The sequence below is a fragment of the Carassius auratus genome, chromosome 45, assembly GCF_003368295.1.
Source record: "Carassius auratus strain Wakin chromosome 45, ASM336829v1, whole genome shotgun sequence".
NCBI classification, from domain to species: domain Eukaryota; kingdom Metazoa; phylum Chordata; class Actinopteri; order Cypriniformes; family Cyprinidae; genus Carassius; species Carassius auratus.
Window position 1 is genome coordinate 15,277,048 of NC_039287.1, and position 17,438 is coordinate 15,294,485.

Below are 17,438 nucleotides of genomic sequence, written 5' to 3' on the forward strand. Positions count from 1 at the left end.
ATGACTAGACTAGAAATAGAAATGGAATTAATTATGAGAAAACAAATAATATATTTTACATCCTTTATTATGACATCTGAAGAACTTCACTGATAGAATTTCACCTCAACTATTTGCGGAATATGTGTCAGAATGGGCCGAGTGGTCTAAGGCGCCAGACTCAAGACACATCCCCCTTCTCAGTTGCTGAGGTTTCTGGTCTCCAAATGGAGGCGTGGGTTCAAATCCCACTTCTGACAATGGTTCTTTTCAAGTCAACTGACTTGCAATCAACGTTTAGAGATTTAATTCTACAGTTTGGACACTTTCCTTCGCTTCTAACCAGCTCTAGTGATAAAACTGTCCTATGTAGCCTTGATTCAAATCGGACTTCTGACAAAGACTCTTTTGTAGTGAGCAGACTAGAAATACAATTGTAACTAATTATGAGACAATCAAAAATATATATATTTGGATCCTTTATTTTTTCCATCTGACCAACTTCACTGTGAGAATTGCACTTCAGTTATTTGGGTGAATATGTCAAAAAGGCACAGTGCTCCAAGGCGCCAAACTCAAGAATTTTCACCCCTCTCAGTTGCTGAGTTTTCTGATTCCCAATGGAGGTGCGGGATCTACTCACACTTCTGACAAATGCTCTTTTGGAATGACTAGACTAGAAATAGAAATGGAATTAATTATGAGACAACAAATAATATATTTTACATCCTTTATTATGCCATCTGAACAACTTCACTGATAGAATTGCACCTCAACTACTTGCAGAATATGTCAGAATGGCCGAGTGGTCTAAGGCGCCAGACTCAATACACATCCCCCTTCTCAGTTGCTGAGGTTTCTGGTCTCCAAATGGAGGCGTGGGGTTCAAATCCCACTTCTGACAATGGATCTTTTGAAGTCAACTGACTTGGAATCAACGTTTAGAGAGTAAATTCTACAGTTTGGACCACTTTGCTTCGCTTCTAACCAGCTCTAGTGATAAAACTGTCTTTCCAGCCTCCAAATGTAGCCTTGGGTTCAAATCGGACTTCTGACAAAGACTCTTTTGTAGTGAGCAGACTAGAAATATAATTGTAACTAATTATGAGACAATCAAAAATATATATATTTGGATCCTTTATTTTTCCATCTGACCAACTTCACTGTGAGAATTGCACTTCAGTTATTTGGGTGAATATGTCAAAAGGCACAGTGCTCCAAGGCGCCAAACTCAAGAATTTTCACCCCTCTCAGTTGCTGAGTTTTCTGATTCCCCAATGGAGGTGCGGGATCTACTCACACTTCTGACAAATGCTCTTTTGGAATGACTAGACTAGAAATAGAAATGGAATTAATTATGAGACAACAAATAATATATTTTACATCCTTTATTATGACATCTGAAGAACTTCACTGATAGAATTTCACCTCAACTATTTGCGGAATATGTCAGAATGGCCGAGTGGTCTAAGGCGCCAGACTCAAAACACATCCCCCTTCTCAGTTGCTGAGGTTTCTGGTCTCCAAATGGAGGCGTGGGTTCAAATCCCACTTCTGACAATGGTTCTTTTGAAGTCAACTGACTTGCAATCAACGTTTAGAGATTTAATTCTACAGTTTGGACACTTTCCTTCGCTTCTAACCAGCTCTAGTGATAAAACTGTCCTTTCCAGCCTCCAAATGTAGCCTTGGATTCAAATCGGACTTCTGACAAAGACTCTTTTGTAGTGAGCAGACTAGAAATACAATTGTAACTAATTATGAGACAATCAAAAATATATATATTTGGATCCTTTATTTTTTCCATCTGACCAACTTCACTGTGAGAATTGCACTTCAGTTATTTGGGTGAATATGTCAAAAAGGCACAGTGCTCCAAGGCGCCAAACTCAAGAATTTTCACCCCTCTCAGTTGCTGAGTTTTCTGATTCCCCAATGGAGGTGCGGGATCTACTCACACTTCTGACAAATGCTCTTTTGGAATGACTAGACTAGAAATAGAAATGGAATTAATTATGAGACAACAAATAATATATTTTACATCCTTTATTATGACATCTGAAGAACTTCACTGATAGAATTTCACCTCAACTATTTGCGGAATATGTCAGAATGGCCGAGTGGTCTAAGGCGCCAGACTCAAGACACATCCCCCTTCTCAGTTGCTGAGGTTTCTGGTCTCCAAATGGAGGCGTGGGTTCAAATCCCACTTCTGACAATGGTTCTTTTGAAGTCAACTGACTTGCAATCAACGTTTAGAGATTTAATTCTACAGTTTGGACACTTTCCTTCGCTTCTAACCAGCTCTAGTGATAAAACTGTCCTTTCCAGCCTCCAAATGTAGCCTTGGATTCAAATCGGACTTCTGACAAAGACTCTTTTGTAGTGAGCAGACTAGAAATACAATTGTAACTAATTATGAGACAATCAAAAATATATATATTTGGATCCTTTATTTTTTCCATCTGACCAACTTCACTGTGAGAATTGCACTTCAGTTATTTGGGTGAATATGTCAAAAAGGCACAGTGCTCCAAGGCGCCAAACTCAAGAATTTTCACCCCTCTCAGTTGCTGAGTTTTCTGATTCCCCAATGGAGGTGCGGGATCTACTCACACTTCTGACAAATGCTCTTTTGGAATGACTAGACTAGAAATAGAAATGGAATTAATTATGAGACAACAAATAATATATTTTACATCCTTTATTATGCCATCTGAACAACTTCACTGATAGAATTGCACCTCAACTACTTGCAGAATATGTCAGAATGGCCGAGTGGTCTAAGGCGCCAGACTCAAGACACATCCCCCTTCTCAGTTGCTGAGGTTTCTGGTCTCCAAATGGAGGCGTGGGTTCAAATCCCACTTCTGACAATGGATCTTTTGAAGTCAACTGACTTGGAATCAACGTTTAGAGAGTAAATTCTACAGTTTGGACACTTTGCTTCGCTTCTAACCAGCTCTAGTGATAAAACTGTCCTTTCCAGCCTCCAAATGTAGCCTTGGGTTCAAATCGGACTTCTGACAAAGACTCTTTTGTAGTGAGCAGACTAGAAATATAATTGTAACTAATTATGAGACAATCAAAAATATATATATTTGGATCCTTTATTTTTTCCATCTGACCAACTTCACTGTGAGAATTGCACTTCAGTTATTTGGGTGAATATGTCAAAAAGGCACAGTGCTCCAAGGCGCCAAACTCAAGAATTTTCACCCCTCTCAGTTGCTGAGTTTTCTGATTCCCCAATGGAGGTGAGGGATCTACTCACACTTCTGACAAATGCTCTTTTGGAATGACTAGACTAGAAATAGAAATGGAATTAATTATGAGACAACAAATAATATATTTTACATCCTTTATTATGACATCTGAAGAACTTCACTGATAGAATTTCACCTCAACTATTTGCGGAATATGTCAGAATGGCCGAGTGGTCTAAGGCGCCAGACTCAAGACACATCCCCCTTCTCAGTTGCTGAGGTTTCTGGTCTCCAAATGGAGACGTGGGTTCAAATCCCACTTCTGACAGTGGTTCTTTTGAAGTCAGCTGACTTGGAATCAACGTTTAGAGAGTAAATTCTACAGTTTGGACACTTTACTTAGCTTCTAACCAACTCTAGTGATGAAACTGTCCTTTCCAGCCTCCAAATGTAGCCTTGGGTTCAAATCTGACTTCTGACAAAGACTCTTTTGTAGTGAGCAGACTAGAAATACAATTGTAACTAATTATGAGACAATCAAAAATATATATATTTGGATCCTTTATTTTTTCCATCTGACCAACTTCACTGTGAGAATTGCACTTCAGTTATTTGGGTGAATATGTCAAAAAGGCACAGTGCTCCAAGGCGCCAAACTCAAGAATTTTCACCCCTCTCAGTTGCTGAGTTTTCTGATTCCCCAATGGAGGTGCGGGATCTACTCACACTTCTGACAAATGCTCTTTTGGAATGACTAGACTAGAAATAGAAATGGAATTAATTATGAGACAACAAATAATATATTTTACATCCTTTATTATGACATCTGAAGAACTTCACTGATAGAATTTCACCTCAACTATTTGCAGAATATGTCAGAATGGCCGAGTGGTCTAAGGCGCCAGACTCAAGACACATTCCCCTTCTCAGTTGCTGAGGTTTCTGGTCTCCAAATGGAGGCGTGGGTTCAAATCCCACTTCTGACAATGGTTCTTTTGAAGTCAACTGACTTGCAATCAATGTTTAGAGATTTAATTCTACAGTTTGGACACTTTCCTTCGCTTCTAACCAGCTCTAGTGATAAAACTGTCCTTTCCAGCCTCCAAATGTAGCCTTGGATTCAAATCGGACTTCTGACAAAGACTCTTTTGTAGTGAGCAGACTAGAAATACAATTGTAACTAATTAGGAGACAATCAAAAATATATATATTTGGATCCTTTATTTTTTCCATCTGACCAACTTCACTGTGAGAATTGCACTTCAGTTATTTGGGTGAATATGTCAAAAAGGCACAGTGCTCCAAGGCGCCAAACTCAAGAATTTTCACCCCTCTCAGTTGCTGAGTTTTCTGATTCCCCAATGGAGGTGCGGGATCTACTCACACTTCTGACAAATGCTCTTTTGGAATGACTAGACTAGAAATAGAAATGGAATTAATTATGAGACAACAAATAATATATTTTACATCCTTTATTATGCCATCTGAACAACTTCACTGATAGAATTGCATCTCAATTACTTGTAGAATATGTCAGAATGGCCGAGTGGTCTAAGGCGCCAGACTCAAGACACATCCCCCTTCTCAGTTGCTGAGGTTTCTGGTCTCCAAATGGAGGCGTGGGTTCAAATCCCACTTCTGACAATGGATCTTTTGAAGTCAACTGACTTGGAATCAACGTTTAGAGAGTAAATTCTACAGTTTGGACACTTTACTTCGCCTCTAACCAGCTCTAGTGATAAAACTGTCCTTTCCAGCCTCCAAATGTAGCCTTGGGTTCAAATCGGACTTCTGACAAAGACTCTTTTGTAGTGAGCAGACTAGAAATACAATTGTAACTAATTATGAGACAATCAAAAATATATATATTTGGATCCTTTATTTTTTCCATCTGACCAACTTCACTGTGAGAATTGCACTTCAGTTATTTGGGTGAATATGTCAAAAAGGCACAGTGCTCCAAGGCGCCAAACTCAAGAATTTTCACCCCTCTCAGTTGCTGAGTTTTCTGATTCCCCAATGGAGGTGCGGGATCTACTCACACTTCTGACAAATGCTCTTTTGGAATGACTAGACTAGAAATAGAAATGGAATTAATTATGAGACAACAAATAATATATTTTACATCCTTTATTATGCCATCTGAACAACTTCACTGATAGAATTGCACCTCAACTACTTGCTGAATGTGTCAGAATGGCCGAGTGGTCTAAGGCGCCAGACTCAAGACACATCCCCCTTCTCAGTTGCTGAGGTTTCTGGTCTCCAAATGGAGGCGTGGGTTCAAATCCCACTTCTGACAGTGGTTCTTTTGAAGTCAACTGACTTGCAATCAATGTTTAGAGATTTAATTCTACAGTTTGGACACTTTGCTTCGCTTCTAACCAGCTCTAGTGATAAAACTGTCCTTTCCAGCCTCCAAATGTAGCCTTGGGTTCAAATCTGACTTCTGACAAAGACTCTTTTGTAGTGAGCAGACTAGAAATACAATTGTAACTAATTATGAGACAATCAAAAATATATATATTTGGATCCTTTATTTTTTCCATCTGACCAACTTCACTGTGAGAATTGCACTTCAGTTATTTGGGTGAATATGTCAAAAAGGCACAGTGCTCCAAGGCGCCAAACTCAAGAATTTTCACCCCTCTCAGTTGCTGAGTTTTCTGATTCCCCAATGGAGGTGCGGGATCTACTCACACTTCTGACAAATGCTCTTTTGGAATGACTAGACTAGAAATAGAAATGGAATTAATTATGAGACAACAAATAATATATTTTACATCCTTTATTATGACATCTGAAGAACTTCACTGATAGAATTTCACCTCAACTATTTGCAGAATATGTCAGAATGGCCGAGTGGTCTAAGGCGCCAGACTCAAGACACATCCCCCTTCTCAGTTGCTGAGGTTTCTGGTCTCCAAATGGAGGCGTGGGTTCAAATCCCACTTCTGACAATGGTTCTTTTGAAGTCAACTGACTTGCAATCAACGTTTAGAGATTTAATTCTACAGTTTGGACACTTTCCTTCGCTTCTAACCAGCTCTAGTGATAAAACTGTCCTTTCCAGCCTCCAAATGTAGCCTTGGATTCAAATCGGACTTCTGACAAAGACTCTTTTGTAGTGAGCAGACTAGAAATACAATTGTAACTAATTATGAGACAATCAAAAATATATATATTTGGATCCTTTATTTTTTCCATCTGACCAACTTCACTGTGAGAATTGCACTTCAGTTATTTGGGTGAATATGTCAAAAAGGCACAGTGCTCCAAGGCGCCAAACTCAAGAATTTTCACCCCTCTCAGTTGCTGAGTTTTCTGATTCCTCAATGGAGGTGCGGGATCTACTCACACTTCTGACAAATGCTCTTTTGGAATGACTAGACTAGAAATAGAAATGGAATTAATTATGAGACAACAAATAATATATTTTACATCCTTTATTATGACATCTGAAGAACTTCACTGATAGAATTTCACCTCAACTCTTTGCGGAATATGTCAGAATGGCCGAGTGGTCTAAGGCGCCAGACTCAAGACACATCCCCCTTCTCAGTTGCTGAGGTTTCTGGTCTCCAAATGGAGGCGTGGGTTCAAATCCCTCTTCTGACAATGGTTCTTTTGAAATCAACTGACTTGCAATCAACGTTTAGAGATTTAATTCTACAGTTTGGACACTTTCCTTCGCTTCTAACCAGCTCTAGTGATAAAACTGTCCTTTCCAGCCTCCAAATGTAGCCTTGGATTCAAATCGGACTTCTGACAAAGACTCTTTTGTAGTGAGCAGACTAGAAATACAATTGTAACTAATTATGAGACAATCAAAAATATATATATTTGGATCCTTTATTTTTTCCATCTGACCAACTTCACTGTGAGAATTGCACTTCAGTTATTTGGGTGAATATGTCAAAAAGGCACAGTGCTCCAAGGCGCCAAACTCAAGAATTTTCACCCCTCTCACTTGCTGAGTTTTCTGATTCCCCAATGGAGGTGCGGGATCTACTCACACTTCTGACAAATGCTCTTTTGGAATGACTAGACTAGAAATAGAAATGGAATTAATTATGAGACAACAAATAATATATTTTACATCCTTTATTATGCCATCTGAACAACTTCACTGATAGAATTGCACCTCAACTACTTGCTGAATGTGTCAGAATGGCCGAGTGGTCTAAGGCGCCAGACTCAAGACACATCCCCCTTCTCAGTTGCTGAGGTTTCTGGTCTCCAAATGGAGGCGTGGGTTCAAATCCCACTTCTGACAGTGGTTCTTTTGAAGTCAACTGACTTGCAATCAATGTTTAGAGATTTAATTCTACAGTTTGGACACTTTGCTTCGCTTCTAACCAGCTCTAGTGATAAAACTGTCCTTTCCAGCCTCCAAATGTAGCCTTGGGTTCAAATCTGACTTCTGACAAAGACTCTTTTGTAGTGAGCAGACTAGAAATACAATTGTAACTAATTATGAGACAATCAAAAATATATATATTTGGATCCTTTATTTTTTCCATCTGACCAACTTCACTGTGAGAATTGCACTTCAGTTATTTGGGTGAATATGTCAAAAAGGCACAGTGCTCCAAGGCGCCAAACTCAAGAATTTTCACCCCTCTCAGTTGCTGAGTTTTCTGATTCCCCAATGGAGGCGTGGGTTCAAATCCCTCTTCTGACAATGGTTCTTTTGAAGTCAACTGACTTGCAATCAACGTTTAGAGATTTAATTCTACAGTTTGGACACTTTCCTTCGCTTCTAACCAGCTCTAGTGATAAAACTGTCCTTTCCAGCCTCCAAATGTAGCCTTGGATTCAAATCAGACTTCTGACAAAGACTCTTTTGTAGTGAGCAGACTAGAAATACAATTGTAACTAATTATGAGACAATCAAAAATATATATATTTGGATCCTTTATTTTTTCCATCTGACCAACTTCACTGTGAGAATTGCACTTCAGTTATTTGGGTGAATATGTCAAAAAGGCACAGTGCTCCAAGGCGCAAAACTCAAGAATTTTCACCCCTCTCACTTGCTGAGTTTTCTGATTCCCCAATGGAGGTGCGGGATCTACTCACACTTCTGACAAATGCTCTTTTGGAATGACTAGACTAGAAATAGAAATGGAATTAATTATGAGACAACAAATAATATATTTTACATCCTTTATTATGCCATCTGAACAACTTCACTGATAGAATTGCACCTCAACTACTTGCTGAATGTGTCAGAATGGCCGAGTGGTCTAAGGCGCCAGACTCAAGACACATCCCCCTTCTCAGTTGCTGAGGTTTCTGGTCTCCAAATGGAGGCGTGGGTTCAAATCCCACTTCTGACAGTGGTTCTTTTGAAGTCAACTGACTTGCAATCAATGTTTAGAGATTTAATTCTACAGTTTGGACACTTTGCTTCGCTTCTAACCAGCTCTAGTGATAAAACTGTCCTTTCCAGCCTCCAAATGTAGCCTTGGGTTCAAATCTGACTTCTGACAAAGACTCTTTTGTAGTGAGCAGACTAGAAATACAATTGTAACTAATTATGAGACAATCAAAAATATATATATTTGGATCCTTTATTTTTTCCATCTGACCAACTTCACTGTGAGAATTGCACTTCAGTTATTTGGGTGAATATGTCAAAAAGGCACAGTGCTCCAAGGCGCCAAACTCAAGAATTTTCACCCCTCTCAGTTGCTGAGTTTTCTGATTCCCCAATGGAGGTGCGGGATCTACTCACACTTCTGACAAATGCTCTTTTGGAATGACTAGACTAGAAATAGAAATGGAATTAATTATGAGACAACAAATAATATATTTTACATCCTTTATTATGACATCTGAAGAACTTCACTGATAGAATTTCACCTCAACTATTTGCAGAATATGTCAGAATGGCCGAGTGGTCTAAGGCGCCAGACTCAAGACACATTCCCCTTCTCAGTTGCTGAGGTTTCTGGTCTCCAAATGGAGGCGTGGGTTCAAATCCCACTTCTGACAATGGTTCTTTTGAAGTCAACTGACTTGCAATCAACGTTTAGAGATTTAATTCTACAGTTTGGACACTTTCCTTCGCTTCTAACCAGCTCTAGTGATAAAACTGTCCTTTCCAGCCTCCAAATGTAGCCTTGGATTCAAATCGGACTTCTGACAAAGACTCTTTTGTAGTGAGCAGACTAGAAATACAATTGTAACTAATTAGGAGACAATCAAAAATATATATATTTGGATCCTTTATTTTTTCCATCTGACCAACTTCACTGTGAGAATTGCACTTCAGTTATTTGGGTGAATATGTCAAAAAGGCACAGTGCTCCAAGGCGCCAAACTCAAGAATTTTCACCCCTCTCAGTTGCTGAGTTTTCTGATTCCCCAATGGAGGTGCGGGATCTACTCACACTTCTGACAAATGCTCTTTTGGAATGACTAGACTAGAAATAGAAATGGAATTAATTATGAGACAACAAATAATATATTTTACATCCTTTATTATGCCATCTGAACAACTTCACTGATAGAATTGCATCTCAATTACTTGTAGAATATGTCAGAATGGCCGAGTGGTCTAAGGCGCCAGACTCAAGACACATCCCCCTTCTCAGTTGCTGAGGTTTCTGGTCTCCAAATGGAGGCGTGGGTTCAAATCCCACTTCTGACAATGGATCTTTTGAAGTCAGCTGACTTGGAATCAACGTTTAGAGAGTAAATTCTACAGTTTGGACACTTTACTTAGCCTCTAACCAACTCTAGTGATGAAACTGTCCTTTCCAGCCTCCAAATGTAGCCTTGGGTTCAAATCTGACTTCTGACAAAGACTCTTTTTTAGTGAGCAGACTAGAAATACAATTGTAACTAATTATGAGACAATCAAAAATATATATATTTGGATCCTTTATTTTTTCCATCTGACCAACTTCACTGTGGGAATTGCACTTCAGTTATTTGGGTGAATATGTCAAAAAGGCACAGTGCTCCAAGGCGCCAAACTCAAGAATTTTCACCCCTCTCAGTTGCTGAGTTTTCTGATACCCCAATGGAGGTGCGGGATCTACTCACACTTCTGACAAATGCTCTTTTGGAATGACTAGACTAGAAATAGAAATGGAATTAATTATGAGACAACAAATAATATATTTTACATCCTTTATTATGCCATCTGAACAACTTCACTGATAGAATTGCACCTCAACTACTTGCAGAATATGTCAGAATGGCCGAGTGGTCTAAGGCGCCAGACTCAAGACACATCCCCCTTCTCAGTTGCTGAGGTTTCTGGTCTCCAAATGGAGGCGTGGGTTCAAATCCCACTTCTGACAATGGATCTTTTGAAGTCAGCTGACTTGGAATCAACGTTTAGAGAGTAAATTCTACAGTTTGGACACTTTACTTAGCCTCTAACCAACTCTAGTGATGAAACTGTCCTTTCCAGCCTCCAAATGTAGCCTTGGGTTCAAATCTGACTTCTGACAAAGACTCTTTTTTAGTGAGCAGACTAGAAATACAATTGTAACTAATTATGAGACAATCAAAAATATATATATTTGGATCCTTTATTTTTTCCATCTGACCAACTTCACTGTGGGAATTGCACTTCAGTTATTTGGGTGAATATGTCAAAAAGGCACAGTGCTCCAAGGCGCCAAACTCAAGAATTTTCACCCCTCTCAGTTGCTGAGTTTTCTGATACCCCAATGGAGGTGCGGGATCTACTCACACTTCTGACAAATGCTCTTTTGGAATGACTAGACTAGAAATAGAAATGGAATTAATTATGAGACAACAAATAATATATTTTACATCCTTTATTATGACATCTGAAGAACTTCACTGATAGAATTTCACCTCAACTCTTTGCGGAATATGTCAGAATGGCCGAGTGGTCTAAGGCGCCAGACTCAAGACACATCCCCCTTCTCAGTTGCTGAGGTTTCTGGTCTCCAAATGGAGGCGTGGGTTCAAATCCCACTTCTGACAATGGTTCTTTTGAAGTCAACTGACTTGCAATCAACGTTTAGAGATTTAATTCTACAGTTTGGACACTTTCCTTCGCTTCTAACCAGCTCTAGTGATAAAACTGTCCTTTCCAGCCTCCAAATGTAGCCTTGGATTCAAATCGGACTTCTGACAAAGACTCTTTTGTAGTGAGCAGACTAGAAATACAATTGTAACTAATTATGAGACAATCAAAAATATATATATTTGGATCCTTTATTTTTTCCATCTGACCAACTTCACTGTGAGAATTGCACTTCAGTTATTTGGGTGAATATGTCAAAAAGGCACAGTGCTCCAAGGCGCCAAACTCAAGAATTTTCACCCCTCTCAGTTGCTGAGTTTTCTGATTCCCCAATGGAGGTGCGGGATCTACTCACACTTCTGACAAATGCTCTTTTGGAATGACTAGACTAGAAATAGAAATGGAATTAATTATGAGACAACAAATAATATATTTTACATCCTTTATTATGCCATCTGAACAACTTCACTGATAGAATTGCACCTCAACTACTTGCTGAATGTGTCAGAATGGCCGAGTGGTCTAAGGCGCCAGACTCAAGACACATCCCCCTTCTCAGTTGCTGAGGTTTCTGGTCTCCAAATGGAGGCGTGGGTTCAAATCCCACTTCTGACAGTGGTTCTTTTGAAGTCAACTGACTTGCAATCAATGTTTAGAGATTTAATTCTACAGTTTGGACACTTTGCTTCGCTTCTAACCAGCTCTAGTGATAAAACTGTCCTTTCCAGCCTCCAAATGTAGCCTTGGGTTCAAATCTGACTTCTGACAAAGACTCTTTTGTAGTGAGCAGACTAGAAATACAATTGTAACTAATTATGAGACAATCAAAAATATATATATTTGGATCCTTTATTTTTTCCATCTGACCAACTTCACTGTGAGAATTGCACTTCAGTTATTTGGGTGAATATGTCAAAAAGGCACAGTGCTCCAAGGCGCCAAACTCAAGAATTTTCACCCCTCTCAGTTGCTGAGTTTTCTGATTCCCCAATGGAGGTGCGGGATCTACTCACACTTCTGACAAATGCTCTTTTGGAATGACTAGACTAGAAATAGAAATGGAATTAATTATGAGACAACAAATAATATATTTTACATCCTTTATTATGACATCTGAAGAACTTCACTGATAGAATTTCACCTCAACTATTTGCAGAATATGTCAGAATGGCCGAGTGGTCTAAGGCGCCAGACTCAAGACACATTCCCCTTCTCAGTTGCTGAGGTTTCTGGTCTCCAAATGGAGGCGTGGGTTCAAATCCCACTTCTGACAATGGTTCTTTTGAAGTCAACTGACTTGCAATCAACGTTTAGAGATTTAATTCTACAGTTTGGACACTTTCCTTCGCTTCTAACCAGCTCTAGTGATAAAACTGTCCTTTCCAGCCTCCAAATGTAGCCTTGGATTCAAATCGGACTTCTGACAAAGACTCTTTTGTAGTGAGCAGACTAGAAATACAATTGTAACTAATTAGGAGACAATCAAAAATATATATATTTGGATCCTTTATTTTTTCCATCTGACCAACTTCACTGTGAGAATTGCACTTCAGTTATTTGGGTGAATATGTCAAAAAGGCACAGTGCTCCAAGGCGCCAAACTCAAGAATTTTCACCCCTCTCAGTTGCTGAGTTTTCTGATTCCCCAATGGAGGTGCGGGATCTACTCACACTTCTGACAAATGCTCTTTTGGAATGACTAGACTAGAAATAGAAATGGAATTAATTATGAGACAACAAATAATATATTTTACATCCTTTATTATGACATCTGAAGAACTTCACTGATAGAATTGCATCTCAATTACTTGTAGAATATGTCAGAATGGCCGAGTGGTCTAAGGCGCCAGACTCAAGACACATCCCCCTTCTCAGTTGCTGAGGTTTCTGGTCTCCAAATGGAGGCGTGGGTTCAAATCCCACTTCTGACAATGGATCTTTTGAAGTCAGCTGACTTGGAATCAACGTTTAGAGAGTAAATTCTACAGTTTGGACACTTTACTTAGCCTCTAACCAACTCTAGTGATGAAACTGTCCTTTCCAGCCTCCAAATGTAGCCTTGGGTTCAAATCTGACTTCTGACAAAGACTCTTTTTTAGTGAGCAGACTAGAAATACAATTGTAACTAATTATGAGACAATCAAAAATATATATATTTGGATCCTTTATTTTTTCCATCTGACCAACTTCACTGTGGGAATTGCACTTCAGTTATTTGGGTGAATATGTCAAAAAGGCACAGTGCTCCAAGGCGCCAAACTCAAGAATTTTCACCCCTCTCAGTTGCTGAGTTTTCTGATACCCCAATGGAGGTGCGGGATCTACTCACACTTCTGACAAATGCTCTTTTGGAATGACTAGACTAGAAATAGAAATGGAATTAATTATGAGACAACAAATAATATATTTTACATCCTTTATTATGCCATCTGAACAACTTCACTGATAGAATTGCACCTCAACTACTTGCAGAATATGTCAGAATGGCCGAGTGGTCTAAGGCGCCAGACTCAAGACACATCCCCCTTCTCAGTTGCTGAGGTTTCTGGTCTCCAAATGGAGGCGTGGGTTCAAATCCCACTTCTGACAATGGATCTTTTGAAGTCAACTGACTTGGAATCAACGTTTAGAGAGTAAATTCTACAGTTTGGACACTTTGCTTCGCTTCTAACCAGCTCTAGTGATAAAACTGTCCTTTCCAGCCTCCAAATGTAGCCTTGGGTTCAAATCGGACTTCTGACAAAGACTCTTTTGTAGTGAGCAGACTAGAAATATAATTGTAACTAATTATGAGACAATCAAAAATATATATATTTGGATCCTTTATTTTTTCCATCTGACCAACTTCACTGTGAGAATTGCACTTCAGTTATTTGGGTGAATATGTCAAAAAGGCACAGTGCTCCAAGGCGCCAAACTCAAGAATTTTCACCCCTCTCAGTTGCTGAGTTTTCTGATTCCCCAATGGAGGTGCGGGATCTACTCACACTTCTGACAAATGCTCTTTTGGAATGACTAGACTAGAAATAGAAATGGAATTAATTATGAGACAACAAATAATATATTTTACATCCTTTATTATGACATCTGAAGAACTTCACTGATAGAATTTCACCTCAACTATTTGCAGAATATGTCAGAATGGCCGAGTGGTCTAAGGCGCCAGACTCAAGACACATCCCCCTTCTCAGTTGCTGAGGTTTCTGGTCTCCAAATGGAGGCGTGGGTTCAAATCCCACTTCTGACAATGGTTCTTTTGAAGTCAACTGACTTGCAATCAACGTTTAGAGATTTAATTCTACAGTTTGGACACTTTCCTTCGCTTCTAACCAGCTCTAGTGATAAAACTGTCCTTTCCAGCCTCCAAATGTAGCCTTGGATTCAAATCGGACTTCTGACAAAGACTCTTTTGTAGTGAGCAGACTAGAAATACAATTGTAACTAATTATGAGACAATCAAAAATATATATATTTGGATCCTTTATTTTTTCCATCTGACCAACTTCACTGTGAGAATTGCACTTCAGTTATTTGGGTGAATATGTCAAAAAGGCACAGTGCTCCAAGGCGCCAAACTCAAGAATTTTCACCCCTCTCAGTTGCTGAGTTTTCTGATTCCCCAATGGAGGTGCGGGATCTACTCACACTTCTGACAAATGCTCTTTTGGAATGACTAGACTAGAAATAGAAATGGAATTAATTATGAGACAACAAATAATATATTTTACATCCTTTATTATGCCATCTGAACAACTTCACTGATAGAATTGCACCTCAACTACTTGCAGAATATGTCAGAATGGCCGAGTGGTCTAAGGCGCCAGACTCAAGACACATCCCCCTTCTCAGTTGCTGAGGTTTCTGGTCTCCAAATGGAGGCGTGGGTTCAAATCCCACTTCTGACAATGGATCTTTTGAAGTCAACTGACTTGGAATCAACGTTTAGAGAGTAAATTCTACAGTTTGGACACTTTGCTTCGCTTCTAACCAGCTCTAGTGATAAAACTGTCCTTTCCAGCCTCCAAATGTAGCCTTGGGTTCAAATCGGACTTCTGACAAAGACTCTTTTGTAGTGAGCAGACTAGAAATATAATTGTAACTAATTATGAGACAATCAAAAATATATATATTTGGATCCTTTATTTTTTCCATCTGACCAACTTCACTGTGAGAATTGCACTTCAGTTATTTGGGTGAATATGTCAAAAAGGCACAGTGCTCCAAGGCGCCAAACTCAAGAATTTTCACCCCTCTCAGTTGCTGAGTTTTCTGATTCCCCAATGGAGGTGCGGGATCTACTCACACTTCTGACAAATGCTCTTTTGGAATGACTAGACTAGAAATAGAAATGGAATTAATTATGAGACAACAAATAATATATTTTACATCCTTTATTATGACATCTGAAGAACTTCACTGATAGAATTTCACCTCAACTATTTGCGGAATATGTCAGAATGGCCGAGTGGTCTAAGGCGCCAGACTCAAGACACATCCCCCTTCTCAGTTGCTGAGGTTTCTGGTCTCCAAATGGAGGCGTGGGTTCAAATCCCACTTCTGACAATGGTTCTTTTGAAGTCAACTGACTTGCAATCAACGTTTAGAGATTTAATTCTACAGTTTGGACACTTTCCTTCGCTTCTAACCAACTCTAGTGATAAAACTGTCCTTTCCAGCCTCCAAATGTAGCCTTGGATTCAAATCGGACTTCTGACAAAGACTCTTTTGTAGTGAGCAGACTAGAAATACAATTGTAACTAATTATGAGACAATCAAAAATATATATATTTGGATCCTTTATTTTTTCCATCTGACCAACTTCACTGTGAGAATTGCACTTCAGTTATTTGGGTGAATATGTCAAAAAGGCACAGTGCTCCAAGGCGCCAAACTCAAGAATTTTCACCCCTCTCAGTTGCTGAGTTTTCTGATTCCCCAATGGAGGTGCGGGATCTACTCACACTTCTGACAAATGCTCTTTTGGAATGACTAGACTAGAAATAGAAATGGAATTAATTATGAGACAACAAATAATATATTTTACATCCTTTATTATGCCATCTGAACAACTTCACTGATAGAATTGCACCTCAACTACTTGCAGAATATGTCAGAATGGCCGAGTGGTCTAAGGCGCCAGACTCAAGACACATCCCCCTTCTCAGTTGCTGAGGTTTCTGGTCTCCAAATGGAGGCGTGGGTTCAAATCCCACTTCTGACAATGGATCTTTTGAAGTCAACTGACTTGGAATCAACGTTTAGAGAGTAAATTCTACAGTTTGGACACTTTGCTTCGCTTCTAACCAGCTCTAGTGATAAAACTGTCCTTTCCAGCCTCCAAATGTAGCCTTGGGTTCAAATCGGACTTCTGACAAAGACTCTTTTGTAGTGAGCAGACTAGAAATATAATTGTAACTAATTATGAGACAATCAAAAATATATATATTTGGATCCTTTATTTTTTCCATCTGACCAACTTCACTGTGAGAATTGCACTTCAGTTATTTGGGTGAATATGTCAAAAAGGCACAGTGCTCCAAGGCGCCAAACTCAAGAATTTTCACCCCTCTCAGTTGCTGAGTTTTCTGATTCCCCAATGGAGGTGCGGGATCTACTCACACTTCTGACAAATGCTCTTTTGGAATGACTAGACTAGAAATAGAAATGGAATTAATTATGAGACAACAAATAATATATTTTACATCCTTTATTATGACATCTGAAGAACTTCACTGATAGAATTTCACCTCAACTATTTGCGGAATATGTCAGAATGGCCGAGTGGTCTAAGGCGCCAGACTCAAGACACATCCCCCTTCTCAGTTGCTGAGGTTTCTGGTCTCCAAATGGAGGCGTGGGTTCAAATCCCACTTCTGACAATGGTTCTTTTGAAGTCAACTGACTTGCAATCAACGTTTAGAGATTTAATTCTACAGTTTGGACACTTTCCTTCGCTTCTAACCAACTCTAGTGATAAAACTGTCCTTTCCAGCCTCCAAATGTAGCCTTGGATTCAAATCGGACTTCTGACAAAGACTCTTTTGTAGTGAGCAGACTAGAAATACAATTGTAACTAATTATGAGACAATCAAAAATATATATATTTGGATCCTTTATTTTTTCCATCTGACCAACTTCACTGTGAGAATTGCACTTCAGTTATTTGGGTGAATATGTCAAAAAGGCACAGTGCTCCAAGGCGCCAAACTCAAGAATTTTCACCCCTCTCAGTTGCT

General features: G+C 39.3%; 25 non-coding genes across 25 annotated transcripts; all 25 read left to right on the top strand.

Moving 5' to 3' along the window:
• Positions 1 to 126: 126 nt before the first annotated feature.
• On the top strand, positions 127 to 239 carry trnal-caa (transfer RNA leucine (anticodon CAA)). Its single transcript has 2 exons — positions 127 to 165; positions 194 to 239. It is a non-coding gene; the product is annotated as a tRNA-Leu (tRNA).
• Positions 240 to 1,427: 1,188 nt separating this feature from the next.
• On the top strand, positions 1,428 to 1,539 carry trnal-caa (transfer RNA leucine (anticodon CAA)). Its single transcript has 2 exons — positions 1,428 to 1,465; positions 1,494 to 1,539. It is a non-coding gene; the product is annotated as a tRNA-Leu (tRNA).
• Positions 1,540 to 2,085: 546 nt separating this feature from the next.
• trnal-caa (transfer RNA leucine (anticodon CAA)) lies at positions 2,086 to 2,197 on the top strand. The gene is made up of 2 exons: positions 2,086 to 2,123; positions 2,152 to 2,197. It is a non-coding gene; the product is annotated as a tRNA-Leu (tRNA).
• A 546-nt stretch (positions 2,198 to 2,743) lies between these two features.
• trnal-caa (transfer RNA leucine (anticodon CAA)) lies at positions 2,744 to 2,855 on the top strand. The gene is made up of 2 exons: positions 2,744 to 2,781; positions 2,810 to 2,855. It is a non-coding gene; the product is annotated as a tRNA-Leu (tRNA).
• Positions 2,856 to 3,401: 546 nt separating this feature from the next.
• Positions 3,402 to 3,513, top strand: trnal-caa (transfer RNA leucine (anticodon CAA)). The gene is made up of 2 exons: positions 3,402 to 3,439; positions 3,468 to 3,513. It is a non-coding gene; the product is annotated as a tRNA-Leu (tRNA).
• A 546-nt stretch (positions 3,514 to 4,059) lies between these two features.
• trnal-caa (transfer RNA leucine (anticodon CAA)) lies at positions 4,060 to 4,171 on the top strand. Its single transcript has 2 exons — positions 4,060 to 4,097; positions 4,126 to 4,171. It is a non-coding gene; the product is annotated as a tRNA-Leu (tRNA).
• A 546-nt stretch (positions 4,172 to 4,717) lies between these two features.
• On the top strand, positions 4,718 to 4,829 carry trnal-caa (transfer RNA leucine (anticodon CAA)). Its single transcript has 2 exons — positions 4,718 to 4,755; positions 4,784 to 4,829. It is a non-coding gene; the product is annotated as a tRNA-Leu (tRNA).
• Positions 4,830 to 5,375: 546 nt separating this feature from the next.
• trnal-caa (transfer RNA leucine (anticodon CAA)) lies at positions 5,376 to 5,487 on the top strand. The gene is made up of 2 exons: positions 5,376 to 5,413; positions 5,442 to 5,487. It is a non-coding gene; the product is annotated as a tRNA-Leu (tRNA).
• Positions 5,488 to 6,033: 546 nt separating this feature from the next.
• Positions 6,034 to 6,145, top strand: trnal-caa (transfer RNA leucine (anticodon CAA)). The gene is made up of 2 exons: positions 6,034 to 6,071; positions 6,100 to 6,145. It is a non-coding gene; the product is annotated as a tRNA-Leu (tRNA).
• A 546-nt stretch (positions 6,146 to 6,691) lies between these two features.
• On the top strand, positions 6,692 to 6,803 carry trnal-caa (transfer RNA leucine (anticodon CAA)). The gene is made up of 2 exons: positions 6,692 to 6,729; positions 6,758 to 6,803. It is a non-coding gene; the product is annotated as a tRNA-Leu (tRNA).
• A 546-nt stretch (positions 6,804 to 7,349) lies between these two features.
• On the top strand, positions 7,350 to 7,461 carry trnal-caa (transfer RNA leucine (anticodon CAA)). The gene is made up of 2 exons: positions 7,350 to 7,387; positions 7,416 to 7,461. It is a non-coding gene; the product is annotated as a tRNA-Leu (tRNA).
• A 954-nt stretch (positions 7,462 to 8,415) lies between these two features.
• On the top strand, positions 8,416 to 8,527 carry trnal-caa (transfer RNA leucine (anticodon CAA)). Its single transcript has 2 exons — positions 8,416 to 8,453; positions 8,482 to 8,527. It is a non-coding gene; the product is annotated as a tRNA-Leu (tRNA).
• A 546-nt stretch (positions 8,528 to 9,073) lies between these two features.
• trnal-caa (transfer RNA leucine (anticodon CAA)) lies at positions 9,074 to 9,185 on the top strand. The gene is made up of 2 exons: positions 9,074 to 9,111; positions 9,140 to 9,185. It is a non-coding gene; the product is annotated as a tRNA-Leu (tRNA).
• A 546-nt stretch (positions 9,186 to 9,731) lies between these two features.
• On the top strand, positions 9,732 to 9,843 carry trnal-caa (transfer RNA leucine (anticodon CAA)). The gene is made up of 2 exons: positions 9,732 to 9,769; positions 9,798 to 9,843. It is a non-coding gene; the product is annotated as a tRNA-Leu (tRNA).
• Positions 9,844 to 10,389: 546 nt separating this feature from the next.
• trnal-caa (transfer RNA leucine (anticodon CAA)) lies at positions 10,390 to 10,501 on the top strand. The gene is made up of 2 exons: positions 10,390 to 10,427; positions 10,456 to 10,501. It is a non-coding gene; the product is annotated as a tRNA-Leu (tRNA).
• A 546-nt stretch (positions 10,502 to 11,047) lies between these two features.
• trnal-caa (transfer RNA leucine (anticodon CAA)) lies at positions 11,048 to 11,159 on the top strand. The gene is made up of 2 exons: positions 11,048 to 11,085; positions 11,114 to 11,159. It is a non-coding gene; the product is annotated as a tRNA-Leu (tRNA).
• A 546-nt stretch (positions 11,160 to 11,705) lies between these two features.
• trnal-caa (transfer RNA leucine (anticodon CAA)) lies at positions 11,706 to 11,817 on the top strand. Its single transcript has 2 exons — positions 11,706 to 11,743; positions 11,772 to 11,817. It is a non-coding gene; the product is annotated as a tRNA-Leu (tRNA).
• Positions 11,818 to 12,363: 546 nt separating this feature from the next.
• trnal-caa (transfer RNA leucine (anticodon CAA)) lies at positions 12,364 to 12,475 on the top strand. The gene is made up of 2 exons: positions 12,364 to 12,401; positions 12,430 to 12,475. It is a non-coding gene; the product is annotated as a tRNA-Leu (tRNA).
• A 546-nt stretch (positions 12,476 to 13,021) lies between these two features.
• Positions 13,022 to 13,133, top strand: trnal-caa (transfer RNA leucine (anticodon CAA)). The gene is made up of 2 exons: positions 13,022 to 13,059; positions 13,088 to 13,133. It is a non-coding gene; the product is annotated as a tRNA-Leu (tRNA).
• Positions 13,134 to 13,679: 546 nt separating this feature from the next.
• Positions 13,680 to 13,791, top strand: trnal-caa (transfer RNA leucine (anticodon CAA)). Its single transcript has 2 exons — positions 13,680 to 13,717; positions 13,746 to 13,791. It is a non-coding gene; the product is annotated as a tRNA-Leu (tRNA).
• A 546-nt stretch (positions 13,792 to 14,337) lies between these two features.
• Positions 14,338 to 14,449, top strand: trnal-caa (transfer RNA leucine (anticodon CAA)). The gene is made up of 2 exons: positions 14,338 to 14,375; positions 14,404 to 14,449. It is a non-coding gene; the product is annotated as a tRNA-Leu (tRNA).
• Positions 14,450 to 14,995: 546 nt separating this feature from the next.
• trnal-caa (transfer RNA leucine (anticodon CAA)) lies at positions 14,996 to 15,107 on the top strand. The gene is made up of 2 exons: positions 14,996 to 15,033; positions 15,062 to 15,107. It is a non-coding gene; the product is annotated as a tRNA-Leu (tRNA).
• Positions 15,108 to 15,653: 546 nt separating this feature from the next.
• Positions 15,654 to 15,765, top strand: trnal-caa (transfer RNA leucine (anticodon CAA)). The gene is made up of 2 exons: positions 15,654 to 15,691; positions 15,720 to 15,765. It is a non-coding gene; the product is annotated as a tRNA-Leu (tRNA).
• A 546-nt stretch (positions 15,766 to 16,311) lies between these two features.
• trnal-caa (transfer RNA leucine (anticodon CAA)) lies at positions 16,312 to 16,423 on the top strand. Its single transcript has 2 exons — positions 16,312 to 16,349; positions 16,378 to 16,423. It is a non-coding gene; the product is annotated as a tRNA-Leu (tRNA).
• Positions 16,424 to 16,969: 546 nt separating this feature from the next.
• trnal-caa (transfer RNA leucine (anticodon CAA)) lies at positions 16,970 to 17,081 on the top strand. The gene is made up of 2 exons: positions 16,970 to 17,007; positions 17,036 to 17,081. It is a non-coding gene; the product is annotated as a tRNA-Leu (tRNA).
• The last annotated feature ends 357 nt before the right edge of the window (positions 17,082 to 17,438 follow it).